We start from the raw sequence: 20683 nt of genomic DNA, 5'->3' as shown, positions 1-20683 counted from the left end.
TTTTTAATTTTATTCAACTTTTTCAACAAAAATTTCCCATGTATTTCAATGGGAGACCCTTCAAATCCTCATTCAACTTACTCATTTTCAAACTGTATCTACTTCAACATAGGTTGACATAGAGCCACCATTCAAACTTTAAAACGAAGACAAGACATTCAACTATTCAACTTGTATTTATCTTTTCAATATCTGTTATACTTTTCTTCAGTTCCAGTTTAAGTTTCATGATGTTTTTTCAGCCGTTTCAGAGTTTATAATGGGTGTGTATGGGACGGAATGTTGGGGCTAGAGTGAGACAGCTCAACTGCTAGAGTGAGAGGAGCAAAAAATTAATCTTAAAATTTTTTTTTAAAACTGCTGCTGTGTCCGCAGCGTTTGCTCTACAGCCATCATTTTACCCTCAAAACGTAGCCATCGCTGTCCTCTTTCATCCAATGTGTTTACTATTGTACTAGGTGTTATGGTTCTTTCATAAATGTCACCAATGCACAGCCTCGTCCTCCAACTCTTCCATAGACTCTAATGTTAAAATGGCTCAGAAGGTTCGTTTGAAAATCAGAAGAGCATGGTGTCTTTCCATTGTCACCACGTCCATATAATAAACTCCACAGGCATGAAAACTGAGAATTCAGTAGACTAGACATTGCTGGCGCTCACGGTGAAAGAATTTCGTCAATACGACGTGTACTTTTCATTTGGGAGCGATTTGTTTCAGACTGACTTTTCTGTTCATTTTAAGCAGCAAAAGTGAGGTGCATGTCTGTGTGCGTGCCATTGGGTGCAGTCACTATAGCAACCAGGCTCACACCTGCCTGCTTAACGAGCTCTCTCTCACTCTGCCAAGGTTAAACCTAAAATGTCTGCTGCATCTAAGCAGTTGTAGTAAGATTAACTTTTTCAATAGGTACAATAAGACAGTTTTGACAGGGGTCAGTAGTTAGTATATGCCAACTAAGTAGAGCATTGTGATTGGCACATAGGTTTTTCAGATCTGGGCAGTTGGAGTCAGTTGATGACTTTAAAATCATCCTTTCTGACTGGATAATTAAAGCTTACAGCATCTACCTGTCTGTAGTTGATTTTCCCACATTTTAACTAACGTTTAACTAATCTAATCTCCTTTATTGTCTGTGTTTATAGTCTGTATAGTTTATCTCCCCACTAACAAACTTAAGTAGTCTTAAAATAAAACCCACAAAACAGTTCAAAATGAAATACTTTTTATTTGCTCATGTAATGCCAGTTGCCATATTTTTCTGTATGTCACTCATTCGCTTATACAAAAGTACCAATTTGTACACTAGTCTAGTGGATTTTTCCCTCTATCTCTCTATGTCTCTTACACACAGAGACTAACACAGACATGTATATGCTCATTATTGCTGTTCAAACTGATGTTCAAATTTCCAAGCACCACCTGAACGCCTCATTTATTTTTAACCCATCACTGGACCAACTGTCATCATTCCGCTTTGCTCTCTGCTGTGGTAAGTACAGTACACTCAGTACTGCACTGTTTTATTTTTATGATGATAAAAATACATGTTTGACATTTAAACTCACATATCAAGTCCAACAGAGTTCAAAGAATAAAAAAGAAAGAAAAAGAATAACCTTCGCTATCATTTATATTTGTTTATGACGTTTTGCTGTTAGCAGCAGTGCTAACGCTAGCTTCAATGCTAATGCTAGCAACGATGCTAATGCTAGCAACAATGCTAACGCTAGCTATAGTGCTAACACTAGCACTAGCAGTTGTTAACTGACAAAAGAATATTCCTGTGATATTCCTGTGATATTTCTTGGCGGTCAGTGAGACAAAAGTAACAAATGAGCTTTATTATTGCCATTGTGGCTCAGTTTTAACAGTAAGAGTGCTAGCGCTAGCAGCATTGCTAATGCTAGCTGCAATGCTAACGCTAGCTGCAGTGCTAACACTAACTGAAGTGCTAATGCTAGCCGGAATGCTAGCGCTAGCAGCAATGCTAAGGCTAGTAACAGTCGAACAGTAGCCTTACATAAGTGGAAATACTTCAGGTAATTAGTTTGAATTATAAAATGGTTGCTGTGTCTGTTGGTGTGCTATATTATTCCATAACCTGCTGACTATAAGTTCAGTGTATCATGTCATGTGGGCTTTGTATTTCTGTTAGTCTAATAATACTGTACAGACAACTAACATTATTTCTCGTCTTACACTTTCAGGAACTTGACTGACATCTGTGCTTTGCCTGGTAGGTGTGCACATACTGTAAGAGAAGTATACCAAAATAAAAAAATAATCTGACTTTTATAAGCTGTAAAGTGATGGGTTCAATCTTTCATTCAAACTAGACCTTTTAAACACAATTTTATAATAAATACACATAAGTGCAGCTTAACAATTGGGCTAAAATATTTTTTTCGTACATTTTTGTAGTCACACTACATGTGATTAGTTAATGATTCACTCAATCATATTTGTATTAAAAATATTATTGCTGAATTTAAATAAATATTCTTTTAAAAAGTGCCCAATTATGCAACTTTTTGCACATGGCAGCCAACAACAGTTTAGCTTCAATATTTGTTTTGTCCTTTTTCAGTAGTCACAATTAGTTCATACAATTACCATGTGATATAATTTTAATAAAATTATTATTTTTTTCTTCTTTTTTGTTCACAGTGTGCAGAAGAACAAGGACCAGATCTCCAGTCTTCTCTGTCACATCCCAACCCCCCATCCCCTCTATCCTCTGTCCTGCTCCACCTGTTGTCTCTGCCTTCTTTCCATCTGTATTTCACCCTGTGGTTTGTGAGAAATTTTGCCAAACCAAGAATCTTATTGCGGTTTGATTTCAAAACCGTGTCTCTCCTGCTCTGTCTGTTCTCTCTGCTAAATTTTCTCTCTACCTGTTTTTCACTCTTTGGCTTGCTGCTGAGAAATGCACAAGCCAATAAAGCAATAAAGAGTGCATATTTTGCCTCAACCTTTGAACAAACTGAACAAACAAAGAAAACTCTACGGTTTGATTTCAAAACCGTGTCTTTCCTGCTCTCTCTGTTCTCTCTGCTAAATTTTCTCTCTACCTGTTTTTCACTCTTTGGCTTGCTGCTGAGAAATGCACAAGCCAATAAAGCAATAAAGAGTGCATATTTTGCCTCAACCTTTGAACAAACTGAACAAAGAAAACTCTGCGGTTTGATTTCCAAGCCGTGTCTCTCCTGCTCTGCCTGTTCTCTCTGCTAAATTTTCTCTCTACCTGTTTTTCACTCTTGGCTTGCTGCTGAAAAATGCCAAGCCATTAAAGCAATAAAGAGTGCATATTGCCTCTACCTGAGAACAAACTGAACAAATAAAGAAAACTCTAATTCACGGTTTGATTGTCATTTCCCAGCCGTGTCTCTCCTGCTCTGTCTATTCTCTCTTCTAAATTTTCTCTCTACCTGTTTTTCATTCTGGGCTTGCTGCTAAGTTGTGCCAAGCCAATAAAGAGAGTACATAATATTCTCTCGACTGACAAACTGTCAAACAAACAAAGACATTGTTTCTGAGAAATAAAAACTGAAATATAAAGACAAAGAAAACATCTCCTGCTGTGTGCCACTCTTGTTTTTTGAATACATTTTCTAAAGACTAACAGAAACACTTAAAGGTGTGTAAAAATGCCAAAAAAAACAGCAGAAAAAGTCACAAGCTGCAAAACAACGCTGGAAGAAGTTCCATGAGTTTCACAAAGTACCAACATGTGAACAAACTGAGTGTGATTCTCCTCAGAGCTCTGCAGAAGACCGTGTGTCTGCAAAGACCAATGCTGATGGTGTCAAACAGGCAGGTCGACATGTTCCTGCACATGTAAAACAGGTATCCTATGCAGATGCTGTAAAGACTGGATTGCAGCATGCATTTAATGAACATCAGGTAAACCATAGAGACCAACCTGAGGTGTCAAGTGCCCCGCAGGTGGGTTATGCTGATATTGTGAAAAGAGGCCATCACAGTGATGTGGCAGGGCCATCTCATGCAGAAAGAGTGAACCTTGAAAACCAGCCCTCTGTAACACATGTCTGTGCATCTCACAGTCAGGCTCATCCCAAATATGGAGACTCCAGAAACAGTCAGTGCACATGTAACTCACTCACATTTCTTGCTTTCCTTCATGAGAATGAAAACATAACTACAGCTGACCTTAATCTGGTCTTGGATAAAGGTGATGTGATGTACAAAGAGGCCAAGAAAAGATTCCCCAAGAGTATTCATTTGGCAACCGATGAGCTGCCAGACAAAGTTGATGCTCGCAGGTCTATGTATCATGTCGACATGACACAGCCTTCCCGGTATGGGACATTTGAAGAACCTCCAGAGGAGGCAGTAGATACCTTTCTCAGCTTAGAAGCAGGACTGAGCTGCCTGTTGTCAGATGTGCAGTATGCCTTACTGATTATGAGTGGATTGTGTATCGCAGTGTTCAGATCCACATCAGGCAAATATGGTTTCTTTGATCCACACTCCAGAACAGCCAGTGGTCTTCCTCTACCACTACAGTCACGTAATCGTGGTACAGCTGTGATGCTGAAATTTACACTCCTCAGTGACATGATTAAGAGGCTCCAGGATTCTTATGAAGGGATGGAGATATCACCCTCTTGTACCTATGAACTGAAGCCTGTGCAGTTCTACAGTATGAGCACAGTCAACCTGAGTGATACTATCACAGACACAGTCTGCAGATCAACAGCTGCCACTGCTGTGGCACCTACTCACTCTGATACAACTGTTGATGAAGCAAACTCCTCTACTCCAGGGAGAAACACAACCACTGGTCTGACTGAGAACATCTTTTGTCAAATGTCCATTTGTACGCCACTGGTGAAACAAAAAGAAGTCCACATGACTAATTTCACATCATATGAAGATCAGAATGAACCTCCTAATATACCAACTGAAGAACTATGCAGTGAATTAAATTTCTTTCCATCAAATGATGCTTTTTCATGTCAATCAAATGCTGCAATAACAAATGTTGCTGCCTGTGATCTTTCTGATATAGTTTTACAAAAACTGAAAAAGGTTAATAAACAACAAAGGCACAAAATGAAAAGAAGATTAATGGCATCAGAGAAACCCAGAAATCAGAGAAAAGAAAACCAAAAAGGAAAGAACGACAAAAATATGCTTCAAATAAAGATTACAAAGAAAAGAAAAATCTTGCACAAGCGAGGCATATAAAAACAATCCTGAAGTCAGACAGAAACATCAACAGTATATTAAAAGACGTTATTTTGAGAATGATGAATTCAGACAGAAACAACAGCAATATATTACAAGATGTTACTGTGAAAATGATGAATTCAGAAACAAACAAAAACAATATGTTAAAAGACGTTTTTCTGAGAATGCTACAGTTAGAAAGAAACAACAACAATATATTAAAAGACGCTACTGTGAGAACGATGAATTCAGAAAGAAACAACAACAATATATTAAAAGGCGCTACTGTGAGAACGATGAATTCAGAAAGAAACAACAACAATATATTAAAAGGCGCTACTGTGAGAACAATGAATTTAGAAAGAAACAACAACAATATATTAAAAGGCGCTACTGTGAGAACAATGAATTTAGAAAGAAACAACAACAATATATTAAAAGACGCTACTGTGACAATGCTGAATTTAGACAAAAGCAAAAAAGCTATATCACTAAAAGGTATCAAGAGAGCCCAGAATTCAGAGAGAGACAGAGATCTCGAGTGACTCAGCGTTATGCACGTGACAACGCATTCAGAGTAAGACACAGACAACTAATGAAACAACTAATGCGAGACAGGTATCAAAGTAATCTTGCATTCAGGATTATGCACAATATGAGATGTGCCATGAAAATAAAAAGGAAATACAGATGGGTGAACATACAAACCCAAGAGAGCGACAACAGTGTGATCAACGAGGCCATATCTGTGTTCAAATCACAAATCAAAGCTGGACCATCTTACCCATGTACTGTCTGTTTCAAGGCTTCATTTCCAAACCAAGTGCGACCCTGCACAAGGTCAAATTATGTGAAAAATCCACATGTGGTTGCAACATGTTTGACAGGAAGGTTTGTTCATCTTTGTGATGAAAACTGCAGAAATGAGCAGTGCAATGTGCCTGATGAGAGAAAGAGAGAGTGGATTTGTCACACCTGCCACAGTCATCTTAAAAATGGATCCATGCCAGTACTTGCTGTTGCCAATAAACTGGATCTTGCTGATATTCCACCTGAACTGTCTGATCTCAACATACTGGAGAGACATCTCATAGCCAAGTGCATACCATTTGCCAAGATTATTCCTCTTCCCAAAGGCAGACAAAGAGCAATTAGAGGAAATGTGGTCTGTGTCCCATCAGAGGTACAGGAAACTGTTGAAGCATTGCCTCGATTAAAATTAATTCTCAAGTCATGAGAGTTAAACTGAAGAGACGCTTGTCTTATAAAGGTCATCAGCTGTTTCAGACTGTAAGCTGGTCTAAACTTGTGCAAGCACTGCATAAACTCAAGCAGATTCATCCACAGTATAAGGATGTGAGCATCAGAGATGATGCTGAGCTGTGTGATCCAACACTTCCTGATGAAGATGAGGAGGGCGATGATGATGATGATGAAAACATGAATGAGGACGATTACGATGAGGCTGATTTAATGGAAATTGACAGCTGTGAGAAAAATGCACTGAGTGAAGCACAAAATAAAAATGAACAGAATATCGACATGTTACCCTGTGATGGTGAACAACCATGTGAACAGATGAGAGATGATTCAGAGCAAGCAGATGGACTGACTAATGGTGGTTTTGCACTCGAGTCCTGTTTGCAGCCCCCTGATGTGGCTGAGGAGATATTATGTTTCAGTGAAGGAATCTACTCTGTTGCTCCTGCAGAGAGAAACAATCCAATAAGTTTTTTCAAACACCTAAACTGGAGGCCATGGCCTTCCCTGTGCAGTTTCCTACAGGCCAAAACACACTTGATGAAAGAAGGCTGATCAAAGTATCCCCCAGTGGGTATTTCAAATCAAGACTTTTCTGCATTGATGACCGTTTTGCCAAAGACACAAACTATTTGTTCTTTGCACAGTTTGTGACTGAAATACACTTGGCTACTTCCAGCATGACGATACAGTTAAGGAAGGCAAAGCCTTTGACCAGAGATGGGAGAAAAATAACCTCAGGCATGTTACAAGATAAACATGAGGTGGAGAAACTGGTGAGAAATAAAGACGCAGTGAGATTCATGCAGCCTCTGAGAGGAACCCCAGCCTATTGGGAGAAAACAACAAGAGATCTTTTGCCATGATCAGACAGTTGGGAACTCCCACGTTCTTTTGCACATTCTCAGCTGCTGAAATGCGCTGGCCTGAAGTGATTGAAGCAATAACAAGGCAGCAAGGTGAACAAGTGAGTTTTGAAGGACTTGACTGGTCAGCAAAGTGTGACATCCTGAGAAGCAATCCTGTCACAACAATGCGCATGTTTGACAAGAGAGTTGAAGCATTATTCAGAGATTTACTCTTATCTCCTGCAGAGCCACTTGGCAAAGTCATTGACTACTTTTACAGAGTGGAGTTTCAGCACAGAGGAAGCCCACACATACACTGCCTCCTGTGGGTAGAAGGTGCTCCTGTGTTTGAGGATGATGATGATCAAACTGTTGTTGATTTTATAAACAAATACATCACAGCTCAGCTGCCTGATCCACATAAACAACCTGAACTGTACAAGAAAGTAACAGAAGTGCAAAAACACAGTAAGAACCACACAAAGACGTGCTTTAGGGTTTAAGCTCTGGGTGCCGTTTTGTTTTCCCAAACCACCCTGCAATGAGACGATGATCACAAGACCCAGTGAGGATGATGAACTGGAGGTAGAAACTGCAAAGAACAAGCTCAGACCACTGAACCAGCTGCTGAATGAGCCTGAAACTGCTTCCATGAGTTTAGAGCAGCTCTTGGCAAGATGCAAGTTGACACATGCAGAATATGAGAGATACCTGAATAAAATGAACACAAGGAGTACGATCATACTAAAGCGTGATCCAAAAGACTCTTGGATAAACAGCTATAATCCACATCTGCTTGAAGCCTGGAACAGTAATATCGACATAAGCTTTGTTTTAGATGCTTTCGGTAGCTGCAAATTATTTAATGAAATATATATCAAAAAAAGAGGGCGGGCTTTCTGAGTACCTGAAAACTGTCATTGAGAACTCCCATAAAGACAGTGTAAATGAGTGTGATGAAATGAGAGCCGTCATGCAGGCATATTCAAAGAAGCGAGAGATCAGTGCCCAGGGTGTGTTGCTCGTGCATGTGGTCTTCACATGAAGCAATGTTCACGTGCTGTAATATTCATTCAACTGATGATAATCCTGTGAAAATGAGTCGTCCCCTGTCAGTTCTGGACAACACAACACCTGAGTCTTCCAATGTTTGGATGACATCTTTGAATGACAAATACAAAGCCAGACCTGAAACACCAGAGTATGAGGAGATGTGCATGGCAGACTTTGCTGCTACTTGCAGGATTGTCTATGGCCAACAGACAAAAGGTAAAGATGTTTTGCCCTTCTCAATGAGATGGGATTTGTGCAAAGGCGCAAAAAAGCGATAAGCCTGCTATCATCAGATTTCACCGATGCTCACAAGAAAAAAATCCAGAGCAATATTATGGAAGACTGCTTAAACTGTACCTTCCTCATCGTTCAGACAACGAACTGAAAACGCCATCGTTGCCAACCTATCAGGCTTTCTATGGTGCTGGCTGTGTACACCTACCAGGTACTGACCGTCTTGAGTACGTGCAACACATTGTCAAAAGAAACAGAGAAAAATATGAGAAAAACAGTGAGGAGATCGAGGCGCTGTTGAGGAATATGAGCAGAACAGAGGTGTGATTGACGAATGGTGTAATCTGGCACCTGAATCAGATCTTGTAAGGTTGCCACTTGTTGAACAAGAAAGAGAGCGAGACAATGAAAATGAACAGGAAGATGTGCCCGACTACAGCCGTCAGGCTGATGCTTCAACAGAAGTCAGAGCCATCAGGGAACCCCTGCTATTGATCCCACATTGTTACGTCAGATGTTTCAGAATCTGAATAAGAAGCAAGCCTGCATATTTTATGCAGTTAGAGACTGGTGCATTAAAAGGGTCTGTTCTCTAAATCCAGAGCAGTTTTTCTTTTATATTAATGGTGGTGCTGGAACAGGAAAATCACATCTTATCAAATGCATCTACTCAGAAGCATCTAAGATACTGAGCAAAGTGCCCAGATATGCAGACGACGTTGACATATCAAAACCCACTGTCCTGTTAACTGCTTTCACTGGGACTGCAGCATTTAACATTTCTGGAACAACACTGCATTCTCTTCTCAAGCTCCCTAGAAGCTTAAAACCTCCCATTCAGGGACTTGGCAATCAGCTGGATGAAGTCAGATCAGAACTTTTGAATGCTGAAATAATCGTCATTGACGAAGTGTCTATGGTGTCAAGACATCTCTTTGCATATGTAGATGCAAGACTCAAACAGATCAAAGGGACTCGGAGACCCTTTGGAGGCATGTCAGTCATTGCTGTTGGAGACTTCTATCAGCTACCCCCAGTGCGACAGTCAAAACCTCTCTGTGTGCACGACCCGTCCGAGATCGACCTGTGGCGGGAGCATTTTCAGATGATCACTCTGACTGAGATTATCGTCAGAAAGATGATGTTGTCTTTGCTGAGATGCTGAACAGAATCCGTGTGAAAGGAAAGTTGGATGTGCTTTGCGAAGCAGATAGAAATTTGTTGTCACAGGCCATAACTGAACCAGCCCTTTGTCCGACTGATGCGTTGCACATTTTGCAACTAATAAAGAAGTGGATGCGCACAACTCTGCAACACTGGCTCTGCTCCATACTCATATCATTGACATCCATGCAGATGATTATAGAAAAGATCCTAGAACTGGCAGAATGGCACTACAAGACAGACCATTGAAAGGAGGTAAAACGAGTTACCAGATACACTGAAAGTTGCAGAAGGAGCTCGTGTCATGCTCACCAGAAACATTGACATACAAAATGGTTTGGTTAATGGAGCTTTTGGAAAACTACTTAGAGTAGTTTACTCTGAAAATGACCAACACATCATCAAGCTTGGACTTAAAATGGATAATGAGACATCTGGAAAGAATAACCGAACACCAGCAGACGACATGGTGTACATTGAGAGAGCAGAAGAGAATCTAAAGCAGAAAGGAGTGGTACGAAGACAGTTCCCAGTGAAGCTGGCCTTTGCATGTACAATACATAAGGTACAGGGAATGACAACCACATCAGCTGTTGTCTCTCTTAAGAGCATTTTTGAGCCCGGCATGGCCTACGTAGCTGTCAGTAGAGTGGCGTCTCTCAGTGGACTGTATCTTCTTGATATGGAGGAGAAAAAATATTCACCAATCCAGAAATCACTGCAGCGCTTGAGAACATGAGACAAGCCAACCTTGATGACATGATGCCTCTTCTACACGTGATACAAACACTGAGCAGGTCAGAGGTTTTCACCATTGTTCATCATAATACAGAGGACTGCCAGCTCACATTAATGACATCAAGAATCACCATGAATTGTGTCTAGCAGATGTTTTGTGCCTAACAGAAACACACCTGCGGGGCTCTTTTGTCGCAGAGAGTCTCCACTTGGAAAATTACAATTTGTTCAAACGCAACAGACACCTGTCCTACACAAACTTTCCCCAGATGGCAAACAGAAGTGGTGGTGGAGTTGCTGTTTATGTGAAAAGTGACTTTCAAGTGCATGAAAAACAGTACATCCATAATGTAACTGACCTTGAATTTCTGGCTTTAAAGGTTGAAGCACCAGTCAGTGCTCTGATTGCAGTTGTGTACAGACCTCCAGACTACACTCTGAGGCCATTCCTGAAAAACCTGGTAAGCCTATTAGACTCATTAGAGATCATGGACTGTCATCCCATCATAGTGTGTGGTGATTTTAATGAGAATGTTTTATCCAGTGCAAACAAACCAATCCTGGAGCTGTTTGAATCTAGGGGATACGCACAGGTCATCACTGCCCCTACAGAGAGAACACACTGCTTGACCTAATTTTCATTTCTCAGCCAGGCGATGTCTCCATTCTGGAGTCATGAAGACCTACCATAGTTACCATGACCCTGTATACTGTGTATTGTCCTGTGATGATTCATGAACTATATCTTTGAATACAGTAAGTAATTTCTATATTTTTGAATGACTTAAGAAAGTAGAGCGATATTTAAAAGTTGACTTAAGAAAAAATGCCCTGCATTGCAGTATAATGTTTGAATTTTTTTACATAAAATACAATTACATGAATTAAGTAATGATATCAGTAAAATATGACAATTATATTTATTACAGAAAATCTAAAATCAGTAATCTATGAATGTCAGAAAAATCAAATATAGCAGTTTAAAACGAACCGTGCAGGCATATCCTCTCTTCAGCCAGGCTTCAAAATCCTGCCAGGCTGCCCCAGTCTCACTGTGGCTGGGAGGGAGGAGGGTGGACCAGAGGATTGCCCACACAACACATAAATGTTCAACAGCTTCTTCATTGTTTCTGAATAAACAACAATGACTAAAGGTTGCTTTTAAAAAAAAAAAAAAAAAATAAGAAAAAAAAAAAAAAAAGAAAAACCTAATTACAGCAATAATGACAGTTAAGCCAGTTTATCTGTGCCTCTATTTTGAAATAATATTTACAAAATGTTATTGATTTCAGTTTATTATAATCTTTAAACTTTTTCAAAAGTATATGATTATATTTTTGGACAAATCTTTCGATGAAACATACATTTTTATGAGCTTTTATCATGTTTCAGCCAGTGCATTTATCAGGGTGGGTCTGGGTCTGGGATGATAAATGCACTGGCTGATAACTGCACATTTCTGGCCAGAAATGTTTCAGCAGTGTTACATATGTACTACATATGTTTCACTTGCTTTTGTTACCAGCTGATACCCTACATTTGTATAGACATTGGATGGTGTGAGGCTGGGGAGTTGAGTGGAGTGAGTAGGCGGGAGTTGAATGTGGGGGGTACGGTGGGAGGTTGTTAGGTTTCTTTTCTTCTTTTTTTTTTTTGTTAAGAGAGACACAGTCCTCCTGTGTCTTCTCCAAGCTTCACATGTAAAATCCAACAGTGTGAAGCACATAGCAGCCAGAAACTGTAATGCCACAGATCAGAGAGGCTTCATCATCACCATCTTCATCGCCGTGTCGATCAGGCGTGAGACTTCACATCTGGAGCACAGGAGAGATTCTGTGATAAGTCCTCCTTCTAGCTTGTCCCACTAGCAGTCGGTGAGATTTACTCACAACAAAAGGGTTAATGACATTATTTTCATGGAAACATGTATTAATTCTTTGTAAAGTGTTTAAATTGTGTTTTCACTTGACCTTATGAGTGCTATTTTGAGTGTATTTTAATATCTGTACTTAGGTGTTTCCCTCTGTGATCCATCCCTTCAGAGCTGAGACACTCAGGACTGAACAGACTGCACAGCTTCTGTGACTGAGCCTACAAAACACCTTCTTTGAAACCACACATGATAGAAGGGCTTTACGTTTGCAGCAGCACTACTAAAGGTATTCAGTTTATTACAGGATGTGTTTGTTTCTTAGGACCAGCTCTAAGTGCACACTACCTAACATATACACCTTTCTGTTTATTGCAAACCAACTACTCTGGATCATATGGCCAGTCGGCAGGAATGTTGCTGCAGGAAAACATCCTGCAGATCACCATCATTGTCAGACTGACTGTGCCTCCTTTGTGCAGTGTCAAGATCCTCCCTAAATGAGTGTGTAAGTTCATTATTTTATTCCTTTGACAAGACAAGTATCACTGATATTTACATTTACAACTACATATGTTCCTGTTTTCTGCTCTTCTTTTAAAGTCCTCAGCTATCCTGCTTCTGTGCTGCTTGCCACACATCAAACACTGGCCGGATGACAGGGAGGATCCACTCTGAAGTCACTGGACATGATGAGGATCATATGGGACTTTATAGTTTCACAGAAATGTTGTGCTCTTTGATTACAGGTTTTAAATGGACATAATGACTGCCTCTCTCTGATCAACAGGCTAAAGGATTGTTTTCATTGTTAGTGCTCTGTACAATGTATGCTTATTTAACATTTCATCACAGAGCAAACCTTTATTTATTTAACATATTTTTATTTTGTTTTAATGTTGAATTAACTGTGGGGATTTTTTTAAGTGGGCACTCAGGATGTCATATGACCAGAAATGTGGTAACTGGAATTCAACAGTATGTAAAGAAAGAATCTGCTAAGAACAAAACACACACAAAAACCCCCCAAGAGAACTCAAATTCATTCCATGTAATCCAGTCTAAAACATTTTAAACTGCTGAACAGCAACACAAACAGTGTTAAAGAAACAGTGTTAACAGAATAATTATGATGAGTTTGTACCAAAGTTTCAGGTCACATGGCACACCTAGTGTGTAGTGTGGGGTATCAGCTGGTAAGTATAGGTTTTTTCATATTTGTGTCCTTAGAGTTCAGATAGATTAAGCCTTGTGTATAATAATTAGTCATAACCACAACTCAAAGTCAGGGACTAACTAAATTTGTGACTTTGTCACTGAGCCCAGGTTAAAACACTGTGTAAAAAGCATTTAGTGGCATGGCTGAACAATGCTGTAAACTAATGATACTTATTTATCCACAAAAAGGACTAATGTGTTTATTTGATTATTTGTATGTGTTAAACTGTGTCACCACCTTAGGCTTTCGTTTGAGTTCACTCAAAAATCTCTATACAGTTCTCTTTTACCACTGTGTGGACACTGTTTACAATAAAACATAAAAAAAAGAATGAGTAATAAAAGATGTGTAGACAGATCAGACCGATAGAAACAGCTGTTCAGCCATGTTCTAAGAAACCAACACAATTTAAAGGTTCAGGATTGTGGTTTTAAAAGTTGAATTTTCATGTATTTCATATGTTGCTTATTATTTTTATTTGCTTATTTAATTTTGTTATTTTTATTTATTCTCCTGTGAAGTGTTTAACAAAAAAGCTACTTTAATTTCAATTTTATTTGTTTATTATTTGGTAATTTGTTCTTTAAGAATCGAGTCTGTGCCAAAAACTAAAGTTGAACAGACACATGACAGGATCAGATTATTAACACCTTAAAACATTGCAAACGTCTCTTTTAAAATGATTTTTATTGTATTTCGAAAAAAAAAAACATTTGTTGAATTAATTTAAGTTCTTTTCAGAAAGAAGCTGTACAATATGACTTAAGATTTTTATGTTATTTTCTATGACATACAAAACAAATTGATGTATGTAATACCATTAAACATGATATACACATGTGTATATGCCTGAAAAACATTATCCTGGATATTAAAGCTTGTATTTTCTCCAGAATGTTTGTTCATCTTTTCAGTTCAATTCAACAAATTTGTTTTTACAATTATTTTTATTATTTTTTATGAATTAGAGATTTATAATACATAATTCCACTCTTTAAGTGATTAGAAGAATATGAACTTTTGTTTTTCATTCAGAGGTTTTCTGACTAAATTTTCTTTTGTCATTACTCATCTTTTTCTAATTTATATTTTAAACATGTTCAGCTATTTTCCAACTTCTTCTGTGTGAAAATCAGCTTTCAAAAGTTCTGCACTTTTGTTTTCAGGTTACAAATTCTGTATTTTCCAGCTAATTCAGCATTTTTAGCTTAATATTCAGTATTTAATTCATTTCAGTGCATACATTCAGATTCAAGCATTCACACTGCAGTTTCTTCAGAAAATGCACTTTCTAGTTAGTGTGAATGCTTGTAAAAGCATTCACAGTATTGTTCTTCTAATCTTTATTAGTGTGAATGCTTGTAAAAGCATTCACAGTATTGTTCTTCTAATCTTTATTATTCTATTTTATTATTATCTATTCTATTCGTGCGTTTTTGTACTCCTACTCCTTCATAACCGTTCAACTTAGAAAAACCATTCAAACACCGTTAGATTCCTCTTCTTTTGGACATGACTGCTTGTATTTTTCTCATTTTTAACATTTATATTTTTAAAATTATTCAACTTTTTTCAACAAAATTTTCCCATGTATTTCAATGGGGAGACCCTTCAAATCCTCATTCAACTTACTCATTTTTAAACTGTATCTACTTCAACATACGTTGACATAGAACCACCATTCAAACTTTAAAACGAAGACAAGACATTCAACTATTCAACTTGTATTTATCTGTTCAATATCTATTATACTTTTTCTTCAGTTCCCGTTTAAGTTTCATGATGTTTTTTCACCCGTTTCAGAGTTTATAATGGGTGTGTATGGGACGGAATGTTGGGGCTAGAGTGAGACAGCTCAACTGCTAGAGTGAGAGGAGCAAAATAATTAATCTTAAAATATTTTTAAAACTGCTGCTGTGTCCACAGCGTTTGCTCTACAGGTATGATTTTACCCTCAAAACGTAGCCATCGCTGTCCTCTTTCATCCAATGTGTTTACTATTGTACTAGGTGTTATGGTTCTTTCATAAATGTCACCAAAGCACAGCCTCCTCCCTCCAACTCCTCCATAGACTCTAATGTTAAAATGGCTCAGAAGGTTCGTTTGAAAATCAGAAGAGCATGGTGTTTTTACACTGTCACCACGTCCATATAATAAACTCCACAGGCATGAAAACTGAGAATTAGGTAGACTGGACATTGCTGCCGCTCACGGTGAAAAGAATTTCATCAATAGGACCTGTACTTTTCATTTGGAAGCGATTTGTTTCGGCCTGACTTTTCTGTTCATTTTAAGCAGCAAAAGTGAGGTGCATGTCTGTGAGCGTGTGTACTGAGCCATTGGGTGCAGTCACTATAGCAACCAGGCTCACACCTGCCTGCTTAAGGAGCTCTGTCTCACTGTGCCAAGATTCATCTTAAACACTTTTCTTTCAACTGCTGCTGTGTCCACAGTATTTGCTCTACAGCCATCATTTTACCCTCAAAACGTAGCCAGTGTTATTCTCTGTCCAACACTTTGTCTTTCAAAGCTTAGAGATGTAAACTTTTAGAACTGTGTAGATCCAAGTAGATAGATAACCTCCTAACTGACCTATAGAAATGCATTGTTTTCAGTCAGGAGTTTGTCTCAACAGCAGAAAAGACCCCACCTTTTAAATTACTCCTGTGACCGCATTTTTGACAGCGGGAACATAAAGAACTGTTGTGTTGTGTAGAAAATTCCTCTGGATCTCTATGGTTTAAAAGTTGGCTTGACAGGAATTACAATCTTGGATTTAGAAGCAGTTTTTCCAACAGATGCCATTAAGCAGATTTGAAAGGGGTCACAGAATAATATTGTCATTGTCCGGAGTCTGTGACTGCGTGTTTATGTTTAAGTTTATTATTATTATGGGTTTTTGTGCTCCTTTTTCACATTTCATGTTCCTATGTTCTGTGTCCCCCAGTCTGTGTTAAGTTTGTGTGGGTTGTGTTCTGTCGGTGTGTTTCCTGTTTTACTTTGAAGGTCCGTGTCTAATCTCAGTGTGTTCAGTTTACATTTCCCCTGTCCCATCATGTCTGATTACTCCCAGCTGTGCCCTCCTTCTGTGTCTCATTCCCTCGTTATCCCTCTGTGTATTTAAGCCTTGTGTTTGCCTCTGTTTGTGGCTGGTTCATCTGCGTATCACCCTCAAATCGTCCTGTGTGGCTTCCCTATGTTTTCACGTCTCTGTCTCTGTTTCATGTTTCAAGGTTTCAGGTTTGTTTTGCATAGCCTTTTCCAGTTTAGGTTACTCTTAGGTGTTGGTTTTTGTAAACCGCGTTCCTGTTTGTTTTGCCTTCGTGTTAATAAAGCTCACTCTCTACTTAAGCAGTCTGCATCTTGGCTCCGTTAATAATTCACAAGTCAGTAATTAGTGTAGGCCAACTGAATAGAGCATTCTGATTGCCCTGCTAAATTCAAGCTGATTGTGTATTGGTGGACTTGTCATCTGCACACAGGTTTTTCAGATCTGGAGTCAGTTGATGACTTTAAAATAATCTTTTCTGACTGGATAATTAAAGCTTACAGCCTCTACCTGTCTGTAGTGGATTTTCCACATTTTAAATAATCTAATCTCATTTAATGTCTCTGTTTTTAGTCTGTATAGTTTATCTCCCCACGAATACACTCAAAGTAGTCTTAAAATAAAACCCATAAAACAGTTCAAGATGACATACTTTTTATTTGCTCGTTTAATGCCAGTTGCCCTCTTTCTCTGTATGTCACTCATTCGCTTATACTCGGGCAAAAAGTACCAATTTGTACACTGATGAGTCTAGTGTATTTTTTCCCTCTCTCTCACACACACAGACCAACACACAGACATGTATATGCTCATTAATGCTGTTCAAACTGATGGTCAAATTTCCAAGCACCACCTGAACACCTCATCTGTTTTCAACCCATCACTGGACCAACAGTCGTCATTCCGCTTTGCTCTCTGCTGTGGTAAGTATAGTACACTCAGTACTGCACTGTTTTATTTTTATGATGGTAAAAATACATGTTTGACATTTAAACTCGCATATCAAGTCCAACAGAGTTCAAAAGAGTTCAAAGAATAAGAATAAAGAAGGAAAAAAAAAAAATAACCTTCGCTATCATTTATATAGGTTTATGACGTTTTGCTGTTAGCAGCAGTGCTAACGCTAGCATCAATGCAAATGCTAACGCTAACTATAGTGCTAGCCTTAGCAGTTGTTAACTGTCAAAAAGAATATTCCTGTGATATCCCTGTGATATTTCTTGCCAGTCAGTGAGACAAAAGTAACAAATGAGCTTTATTATTGCCATTGTGGCTCAGTTGTAACAGTAAGAATGCTAGCGTTAGCAACATTGCTAACGTGTTAGCAACATTGCTAATGCTAGCTGCAGTGCTAACACTAGCTGAAGTGGTAATGCTAGCCGGAATGCTAGCGCTAATAGCAATGCTAAGGCTAGTAACAGTCTAACAGTAGCCTTACATAAGTGGCAATACTTCAGGTAATTAGTTTGAATTATAAAATGGCTGCTGTGTCTTTTAGTGTGCTGTATTATTCTATAACCTGCTAATTGTGCCATTGTGGCTCAGTTTTAACAGTAAGAATGCTAGCGTTAGCAACATTGCTAGCACATTAGCAACATTGCTAACGCTAGCTGCAGTGCTAACACTAACTGAAGTGCTAATGCTAGCCGGAATGCTAGCACTAGCAGCAATGCTAAGGCTAGTAACAGTCTAACAGTAGCCTTACATAAGTGGCAATACTTCAGGTAATTACTTTGAATTATAAAATGGCTGCTGTGTCTTTTAGTGTGCTGTATTATTCTATAACCTGCTAATTATAATTTCAGTGTGTCATGTCATGTGGGCTTTGTATTTCTGTTAGTCTGATAACACTGTACAGACAACTAACATATTATTTCTCCTCTTACACTTTCAGGAACTTTACTGACAGCTGTGCTTTGCCTGGTAGGTGCGCACATACTGTAAGAGAAGTAGACCAAAATAAAAAAAATAATATGAACTGTAAAGTGATGGGTTCAAAGTTTTTGCTAGACCTTTTAAACACAATTTTATGACAAATACACACAAGTGCAGCTTAACAATTGGGCTAAAATATTTTTTTTTTCGTACATTTTTGTAGTCGCACTACATGTGATTAGTTAATGATTCACTCAATCATATTTGTATTTAAAAATATTATTGCTGAATTTAATTAAATATTTATTCTTTTAAAAAGTGCCCAATTATGCAACATTTGCACATGGCAGCCGACAACAGTTTAGCTTGAATATTTGTTTTGTCCTTTTTCAGTAGTCACAATTAGTTCATACAATTATCATGTGATATTATTTTAATAAAATTATTATTTTTTTCTTGTTTTTTGTTCACAGTGTGCAGAAGAAGAACACGGACCAGATCTCCAGTCTTCTCTCTCACATCCCAACCCCCCAACCCCTCTATCCTCTGTCTTACTCCACCTGTTGTCTCTGCCTTCTTTCCATCTGTATTTCACCCTGTGGTTTGTGAGAAATTTTGCCAAACCAAGAATCTTATTGCGGTTTGATTTCAAAGCCGTGTCTCTCCTGCTCTGTCTGTTCTCTCTGCTAAATTTTCTCTCTACCTGTTTTTCACTCTTTGGCTTGCTGCTGAAAAATGCACAAGCCAATAAAGCAATAAAGAGTGCATATTTTGCCTCAACCTATGAACAAACTGAACAAACAAAGAAAACTCTAATTCACGGTTAATTGGGATTTCCCAGCCGTGTCTTTCCTGCTCTGTCTGTTCTCTCTTCTAAATTTTCTCTCTACCTGTTTTTCACTCTTGGCTTGCTGCTGAAAAATGCCAAGCCATTAAAGCAATAAAGAGTGCATATTGCCTCTACCTGAGAACAAACTGAACAAATAAAGAAAACTCTAATTCACGGTTTGATTGTGATTTCCCAGCCATGTCTCTCCTGCTCTGTCTATTCTCTCTTCTAAATTTTCTCTCTACCTGTTTTTCATTCTGGGCCAAGTTGTGCCAAGCCAATAAAGAGAGTGCATATTATTCTCTCGACTGACAAACTGTCAAACAAAGACTGTTTCTGAGAAATAAAAACTGAAATATAAAGACAAAGACAACATCTCCTGGTGTGTGCCACTCTTATTTTATAAACATATTTTCTAAAGACTAAGAGAAACACTTGTGTAAAATGCCAAGGAAGCAGAAAAAGTCACAAGCTGCAAAACAACGCTGGAAGAAGTTCCATGAGTTTCACAGTGTGCCAACATGTGAACAAGCTGAGTGTGATTTTCCTCAGAGCTCTGCAGAAGACAGTGTGTCTACAAAGACCAATGCTGAATGTGTCGAACAGGCAGGTCAACATGTTCCTGCACATATACAACAGGTATCTTATGCTGATGCTGTAAAGAGTGGACTGCAGCATGAATTTAATGAACAACATGAGGTGTCAAGTGCCCCACAGGTGGGTTATGCTGATATTGTGAAAAGAGGCTGTCACAGTGATGTGGCAGGACCATCTCATGCAGAAAGAGTGAACCTTGAAAATCAGCCATCTGTTACACATGTCTGTGCATCTCACAGCCAGGCTCATCCTAAATATGGAGACTCCAGAAACAAGCAGTGCACATGCAACTCACTCACATTTCTTGCATTCCTTCATGAGAATGATAACATGACTACAGCTGACCTTAATCTGGTCTTGGATAAAGGTGATGTGATGTACAAAGAGGCCAAGAAAAGATTTCCTAAAAATATTCATTTGGCAACCGATGAGCTGCCAGACAAAGTTGATGCTCGCAGGTCTATGTATCATGTCGACATGACACAGCTTTCCCGGTATGGGACATTTGACGAACCTTCAGAGGAGGCAGTAGACACCTTTCTCAGCTTTGAAGCAGGACTGAGCTGCCTGTTGTCAGATGTGCAGTATGCCTTATTGATTATGAGTGGATTGTGTATCGCAGTGTTCAGATCCACATCAGGCAAATATGGTTTTTTTGACCCACACTCCAGAACAGCCAGTGGTCTTCCTCTACCACTACAGTCACGTAATCGTGGTACAGCAGTGATGCTGAAATTCACACTCCTCAGTGAC

At 38.8% G+C, this 20683-nt stretch overlaps 3 long non-coding RNA genes across 4 annotated transcripts; 2 read left to right on the top strand and 1 right to left on the bottom strand.

The window, feature by feature from the left end:
- The first annotated feature begins 1341 nt into the window (after nt 1–1341).
- On the top strand, nt 1342–2974 carry LOC120441350. 2 transcript variants are annotated; one of them, XR_005614004.1, is made up of 3 exons: nt 1342–1490; nt 2209–2237; nt 2669–2974. It is a non-coding gene; the product is annotated as an uncharacterized LOC120441350 (long non-coding RNA). The 2 variants fall into 2 exon arrangements; XR_005614005.1 differs by lacking the exon at nt 1342–1490 and adding an exon at nt 1840–2040 and having other exon boundaries at nt 2669–2806.
- Nucleotides 2787–19715, bottom strand: LOC120441351. The gene is made up of 2 exons (XR_005614006.1): nt 19065–19715; nt 2787–2866 (listed from the first exon to the last, which is right to left on the bottom strand). It is a non-coding gene; the product is annotated as an uncharacterized LOC120441351 (long non-coding RNA).
- On the top strand, nt 12290–12796 carry LOC120441352. Its single transcript, XR_005614007.1, has 3 exons — nt 12290–12365; nt 12534–12650; nt 12767–12796. It is a non-coding gene; the product is annotated as an uncharacterized LOC120441352 (long non-coding RNA).
- Nucleotides 19716–20683: the final 968 nt, after the last annotated feature.

The sequence above is a fragment of the Oreochromis aureus genome, linkage group 7, assembly GCF_013358895.1.
Source record: "Oreochromis aureus strain Israel breed Guangdong linkage group 7, ZZ_aureus, whole genome shotgun sequence".
In the NCBI taxonomy this organism is placed as follows: domain Eukaryota; kingdom Metazoa; phylum Chordata; class Actinopteri; order Cichliformes; family Cichlidae; genus Oreochromis; species Oreochromis aureus.
Note: the sequence above shows the minus strand (reverse complement) of the source record. Positions and strands in the feature narration are given on the sequence as shown.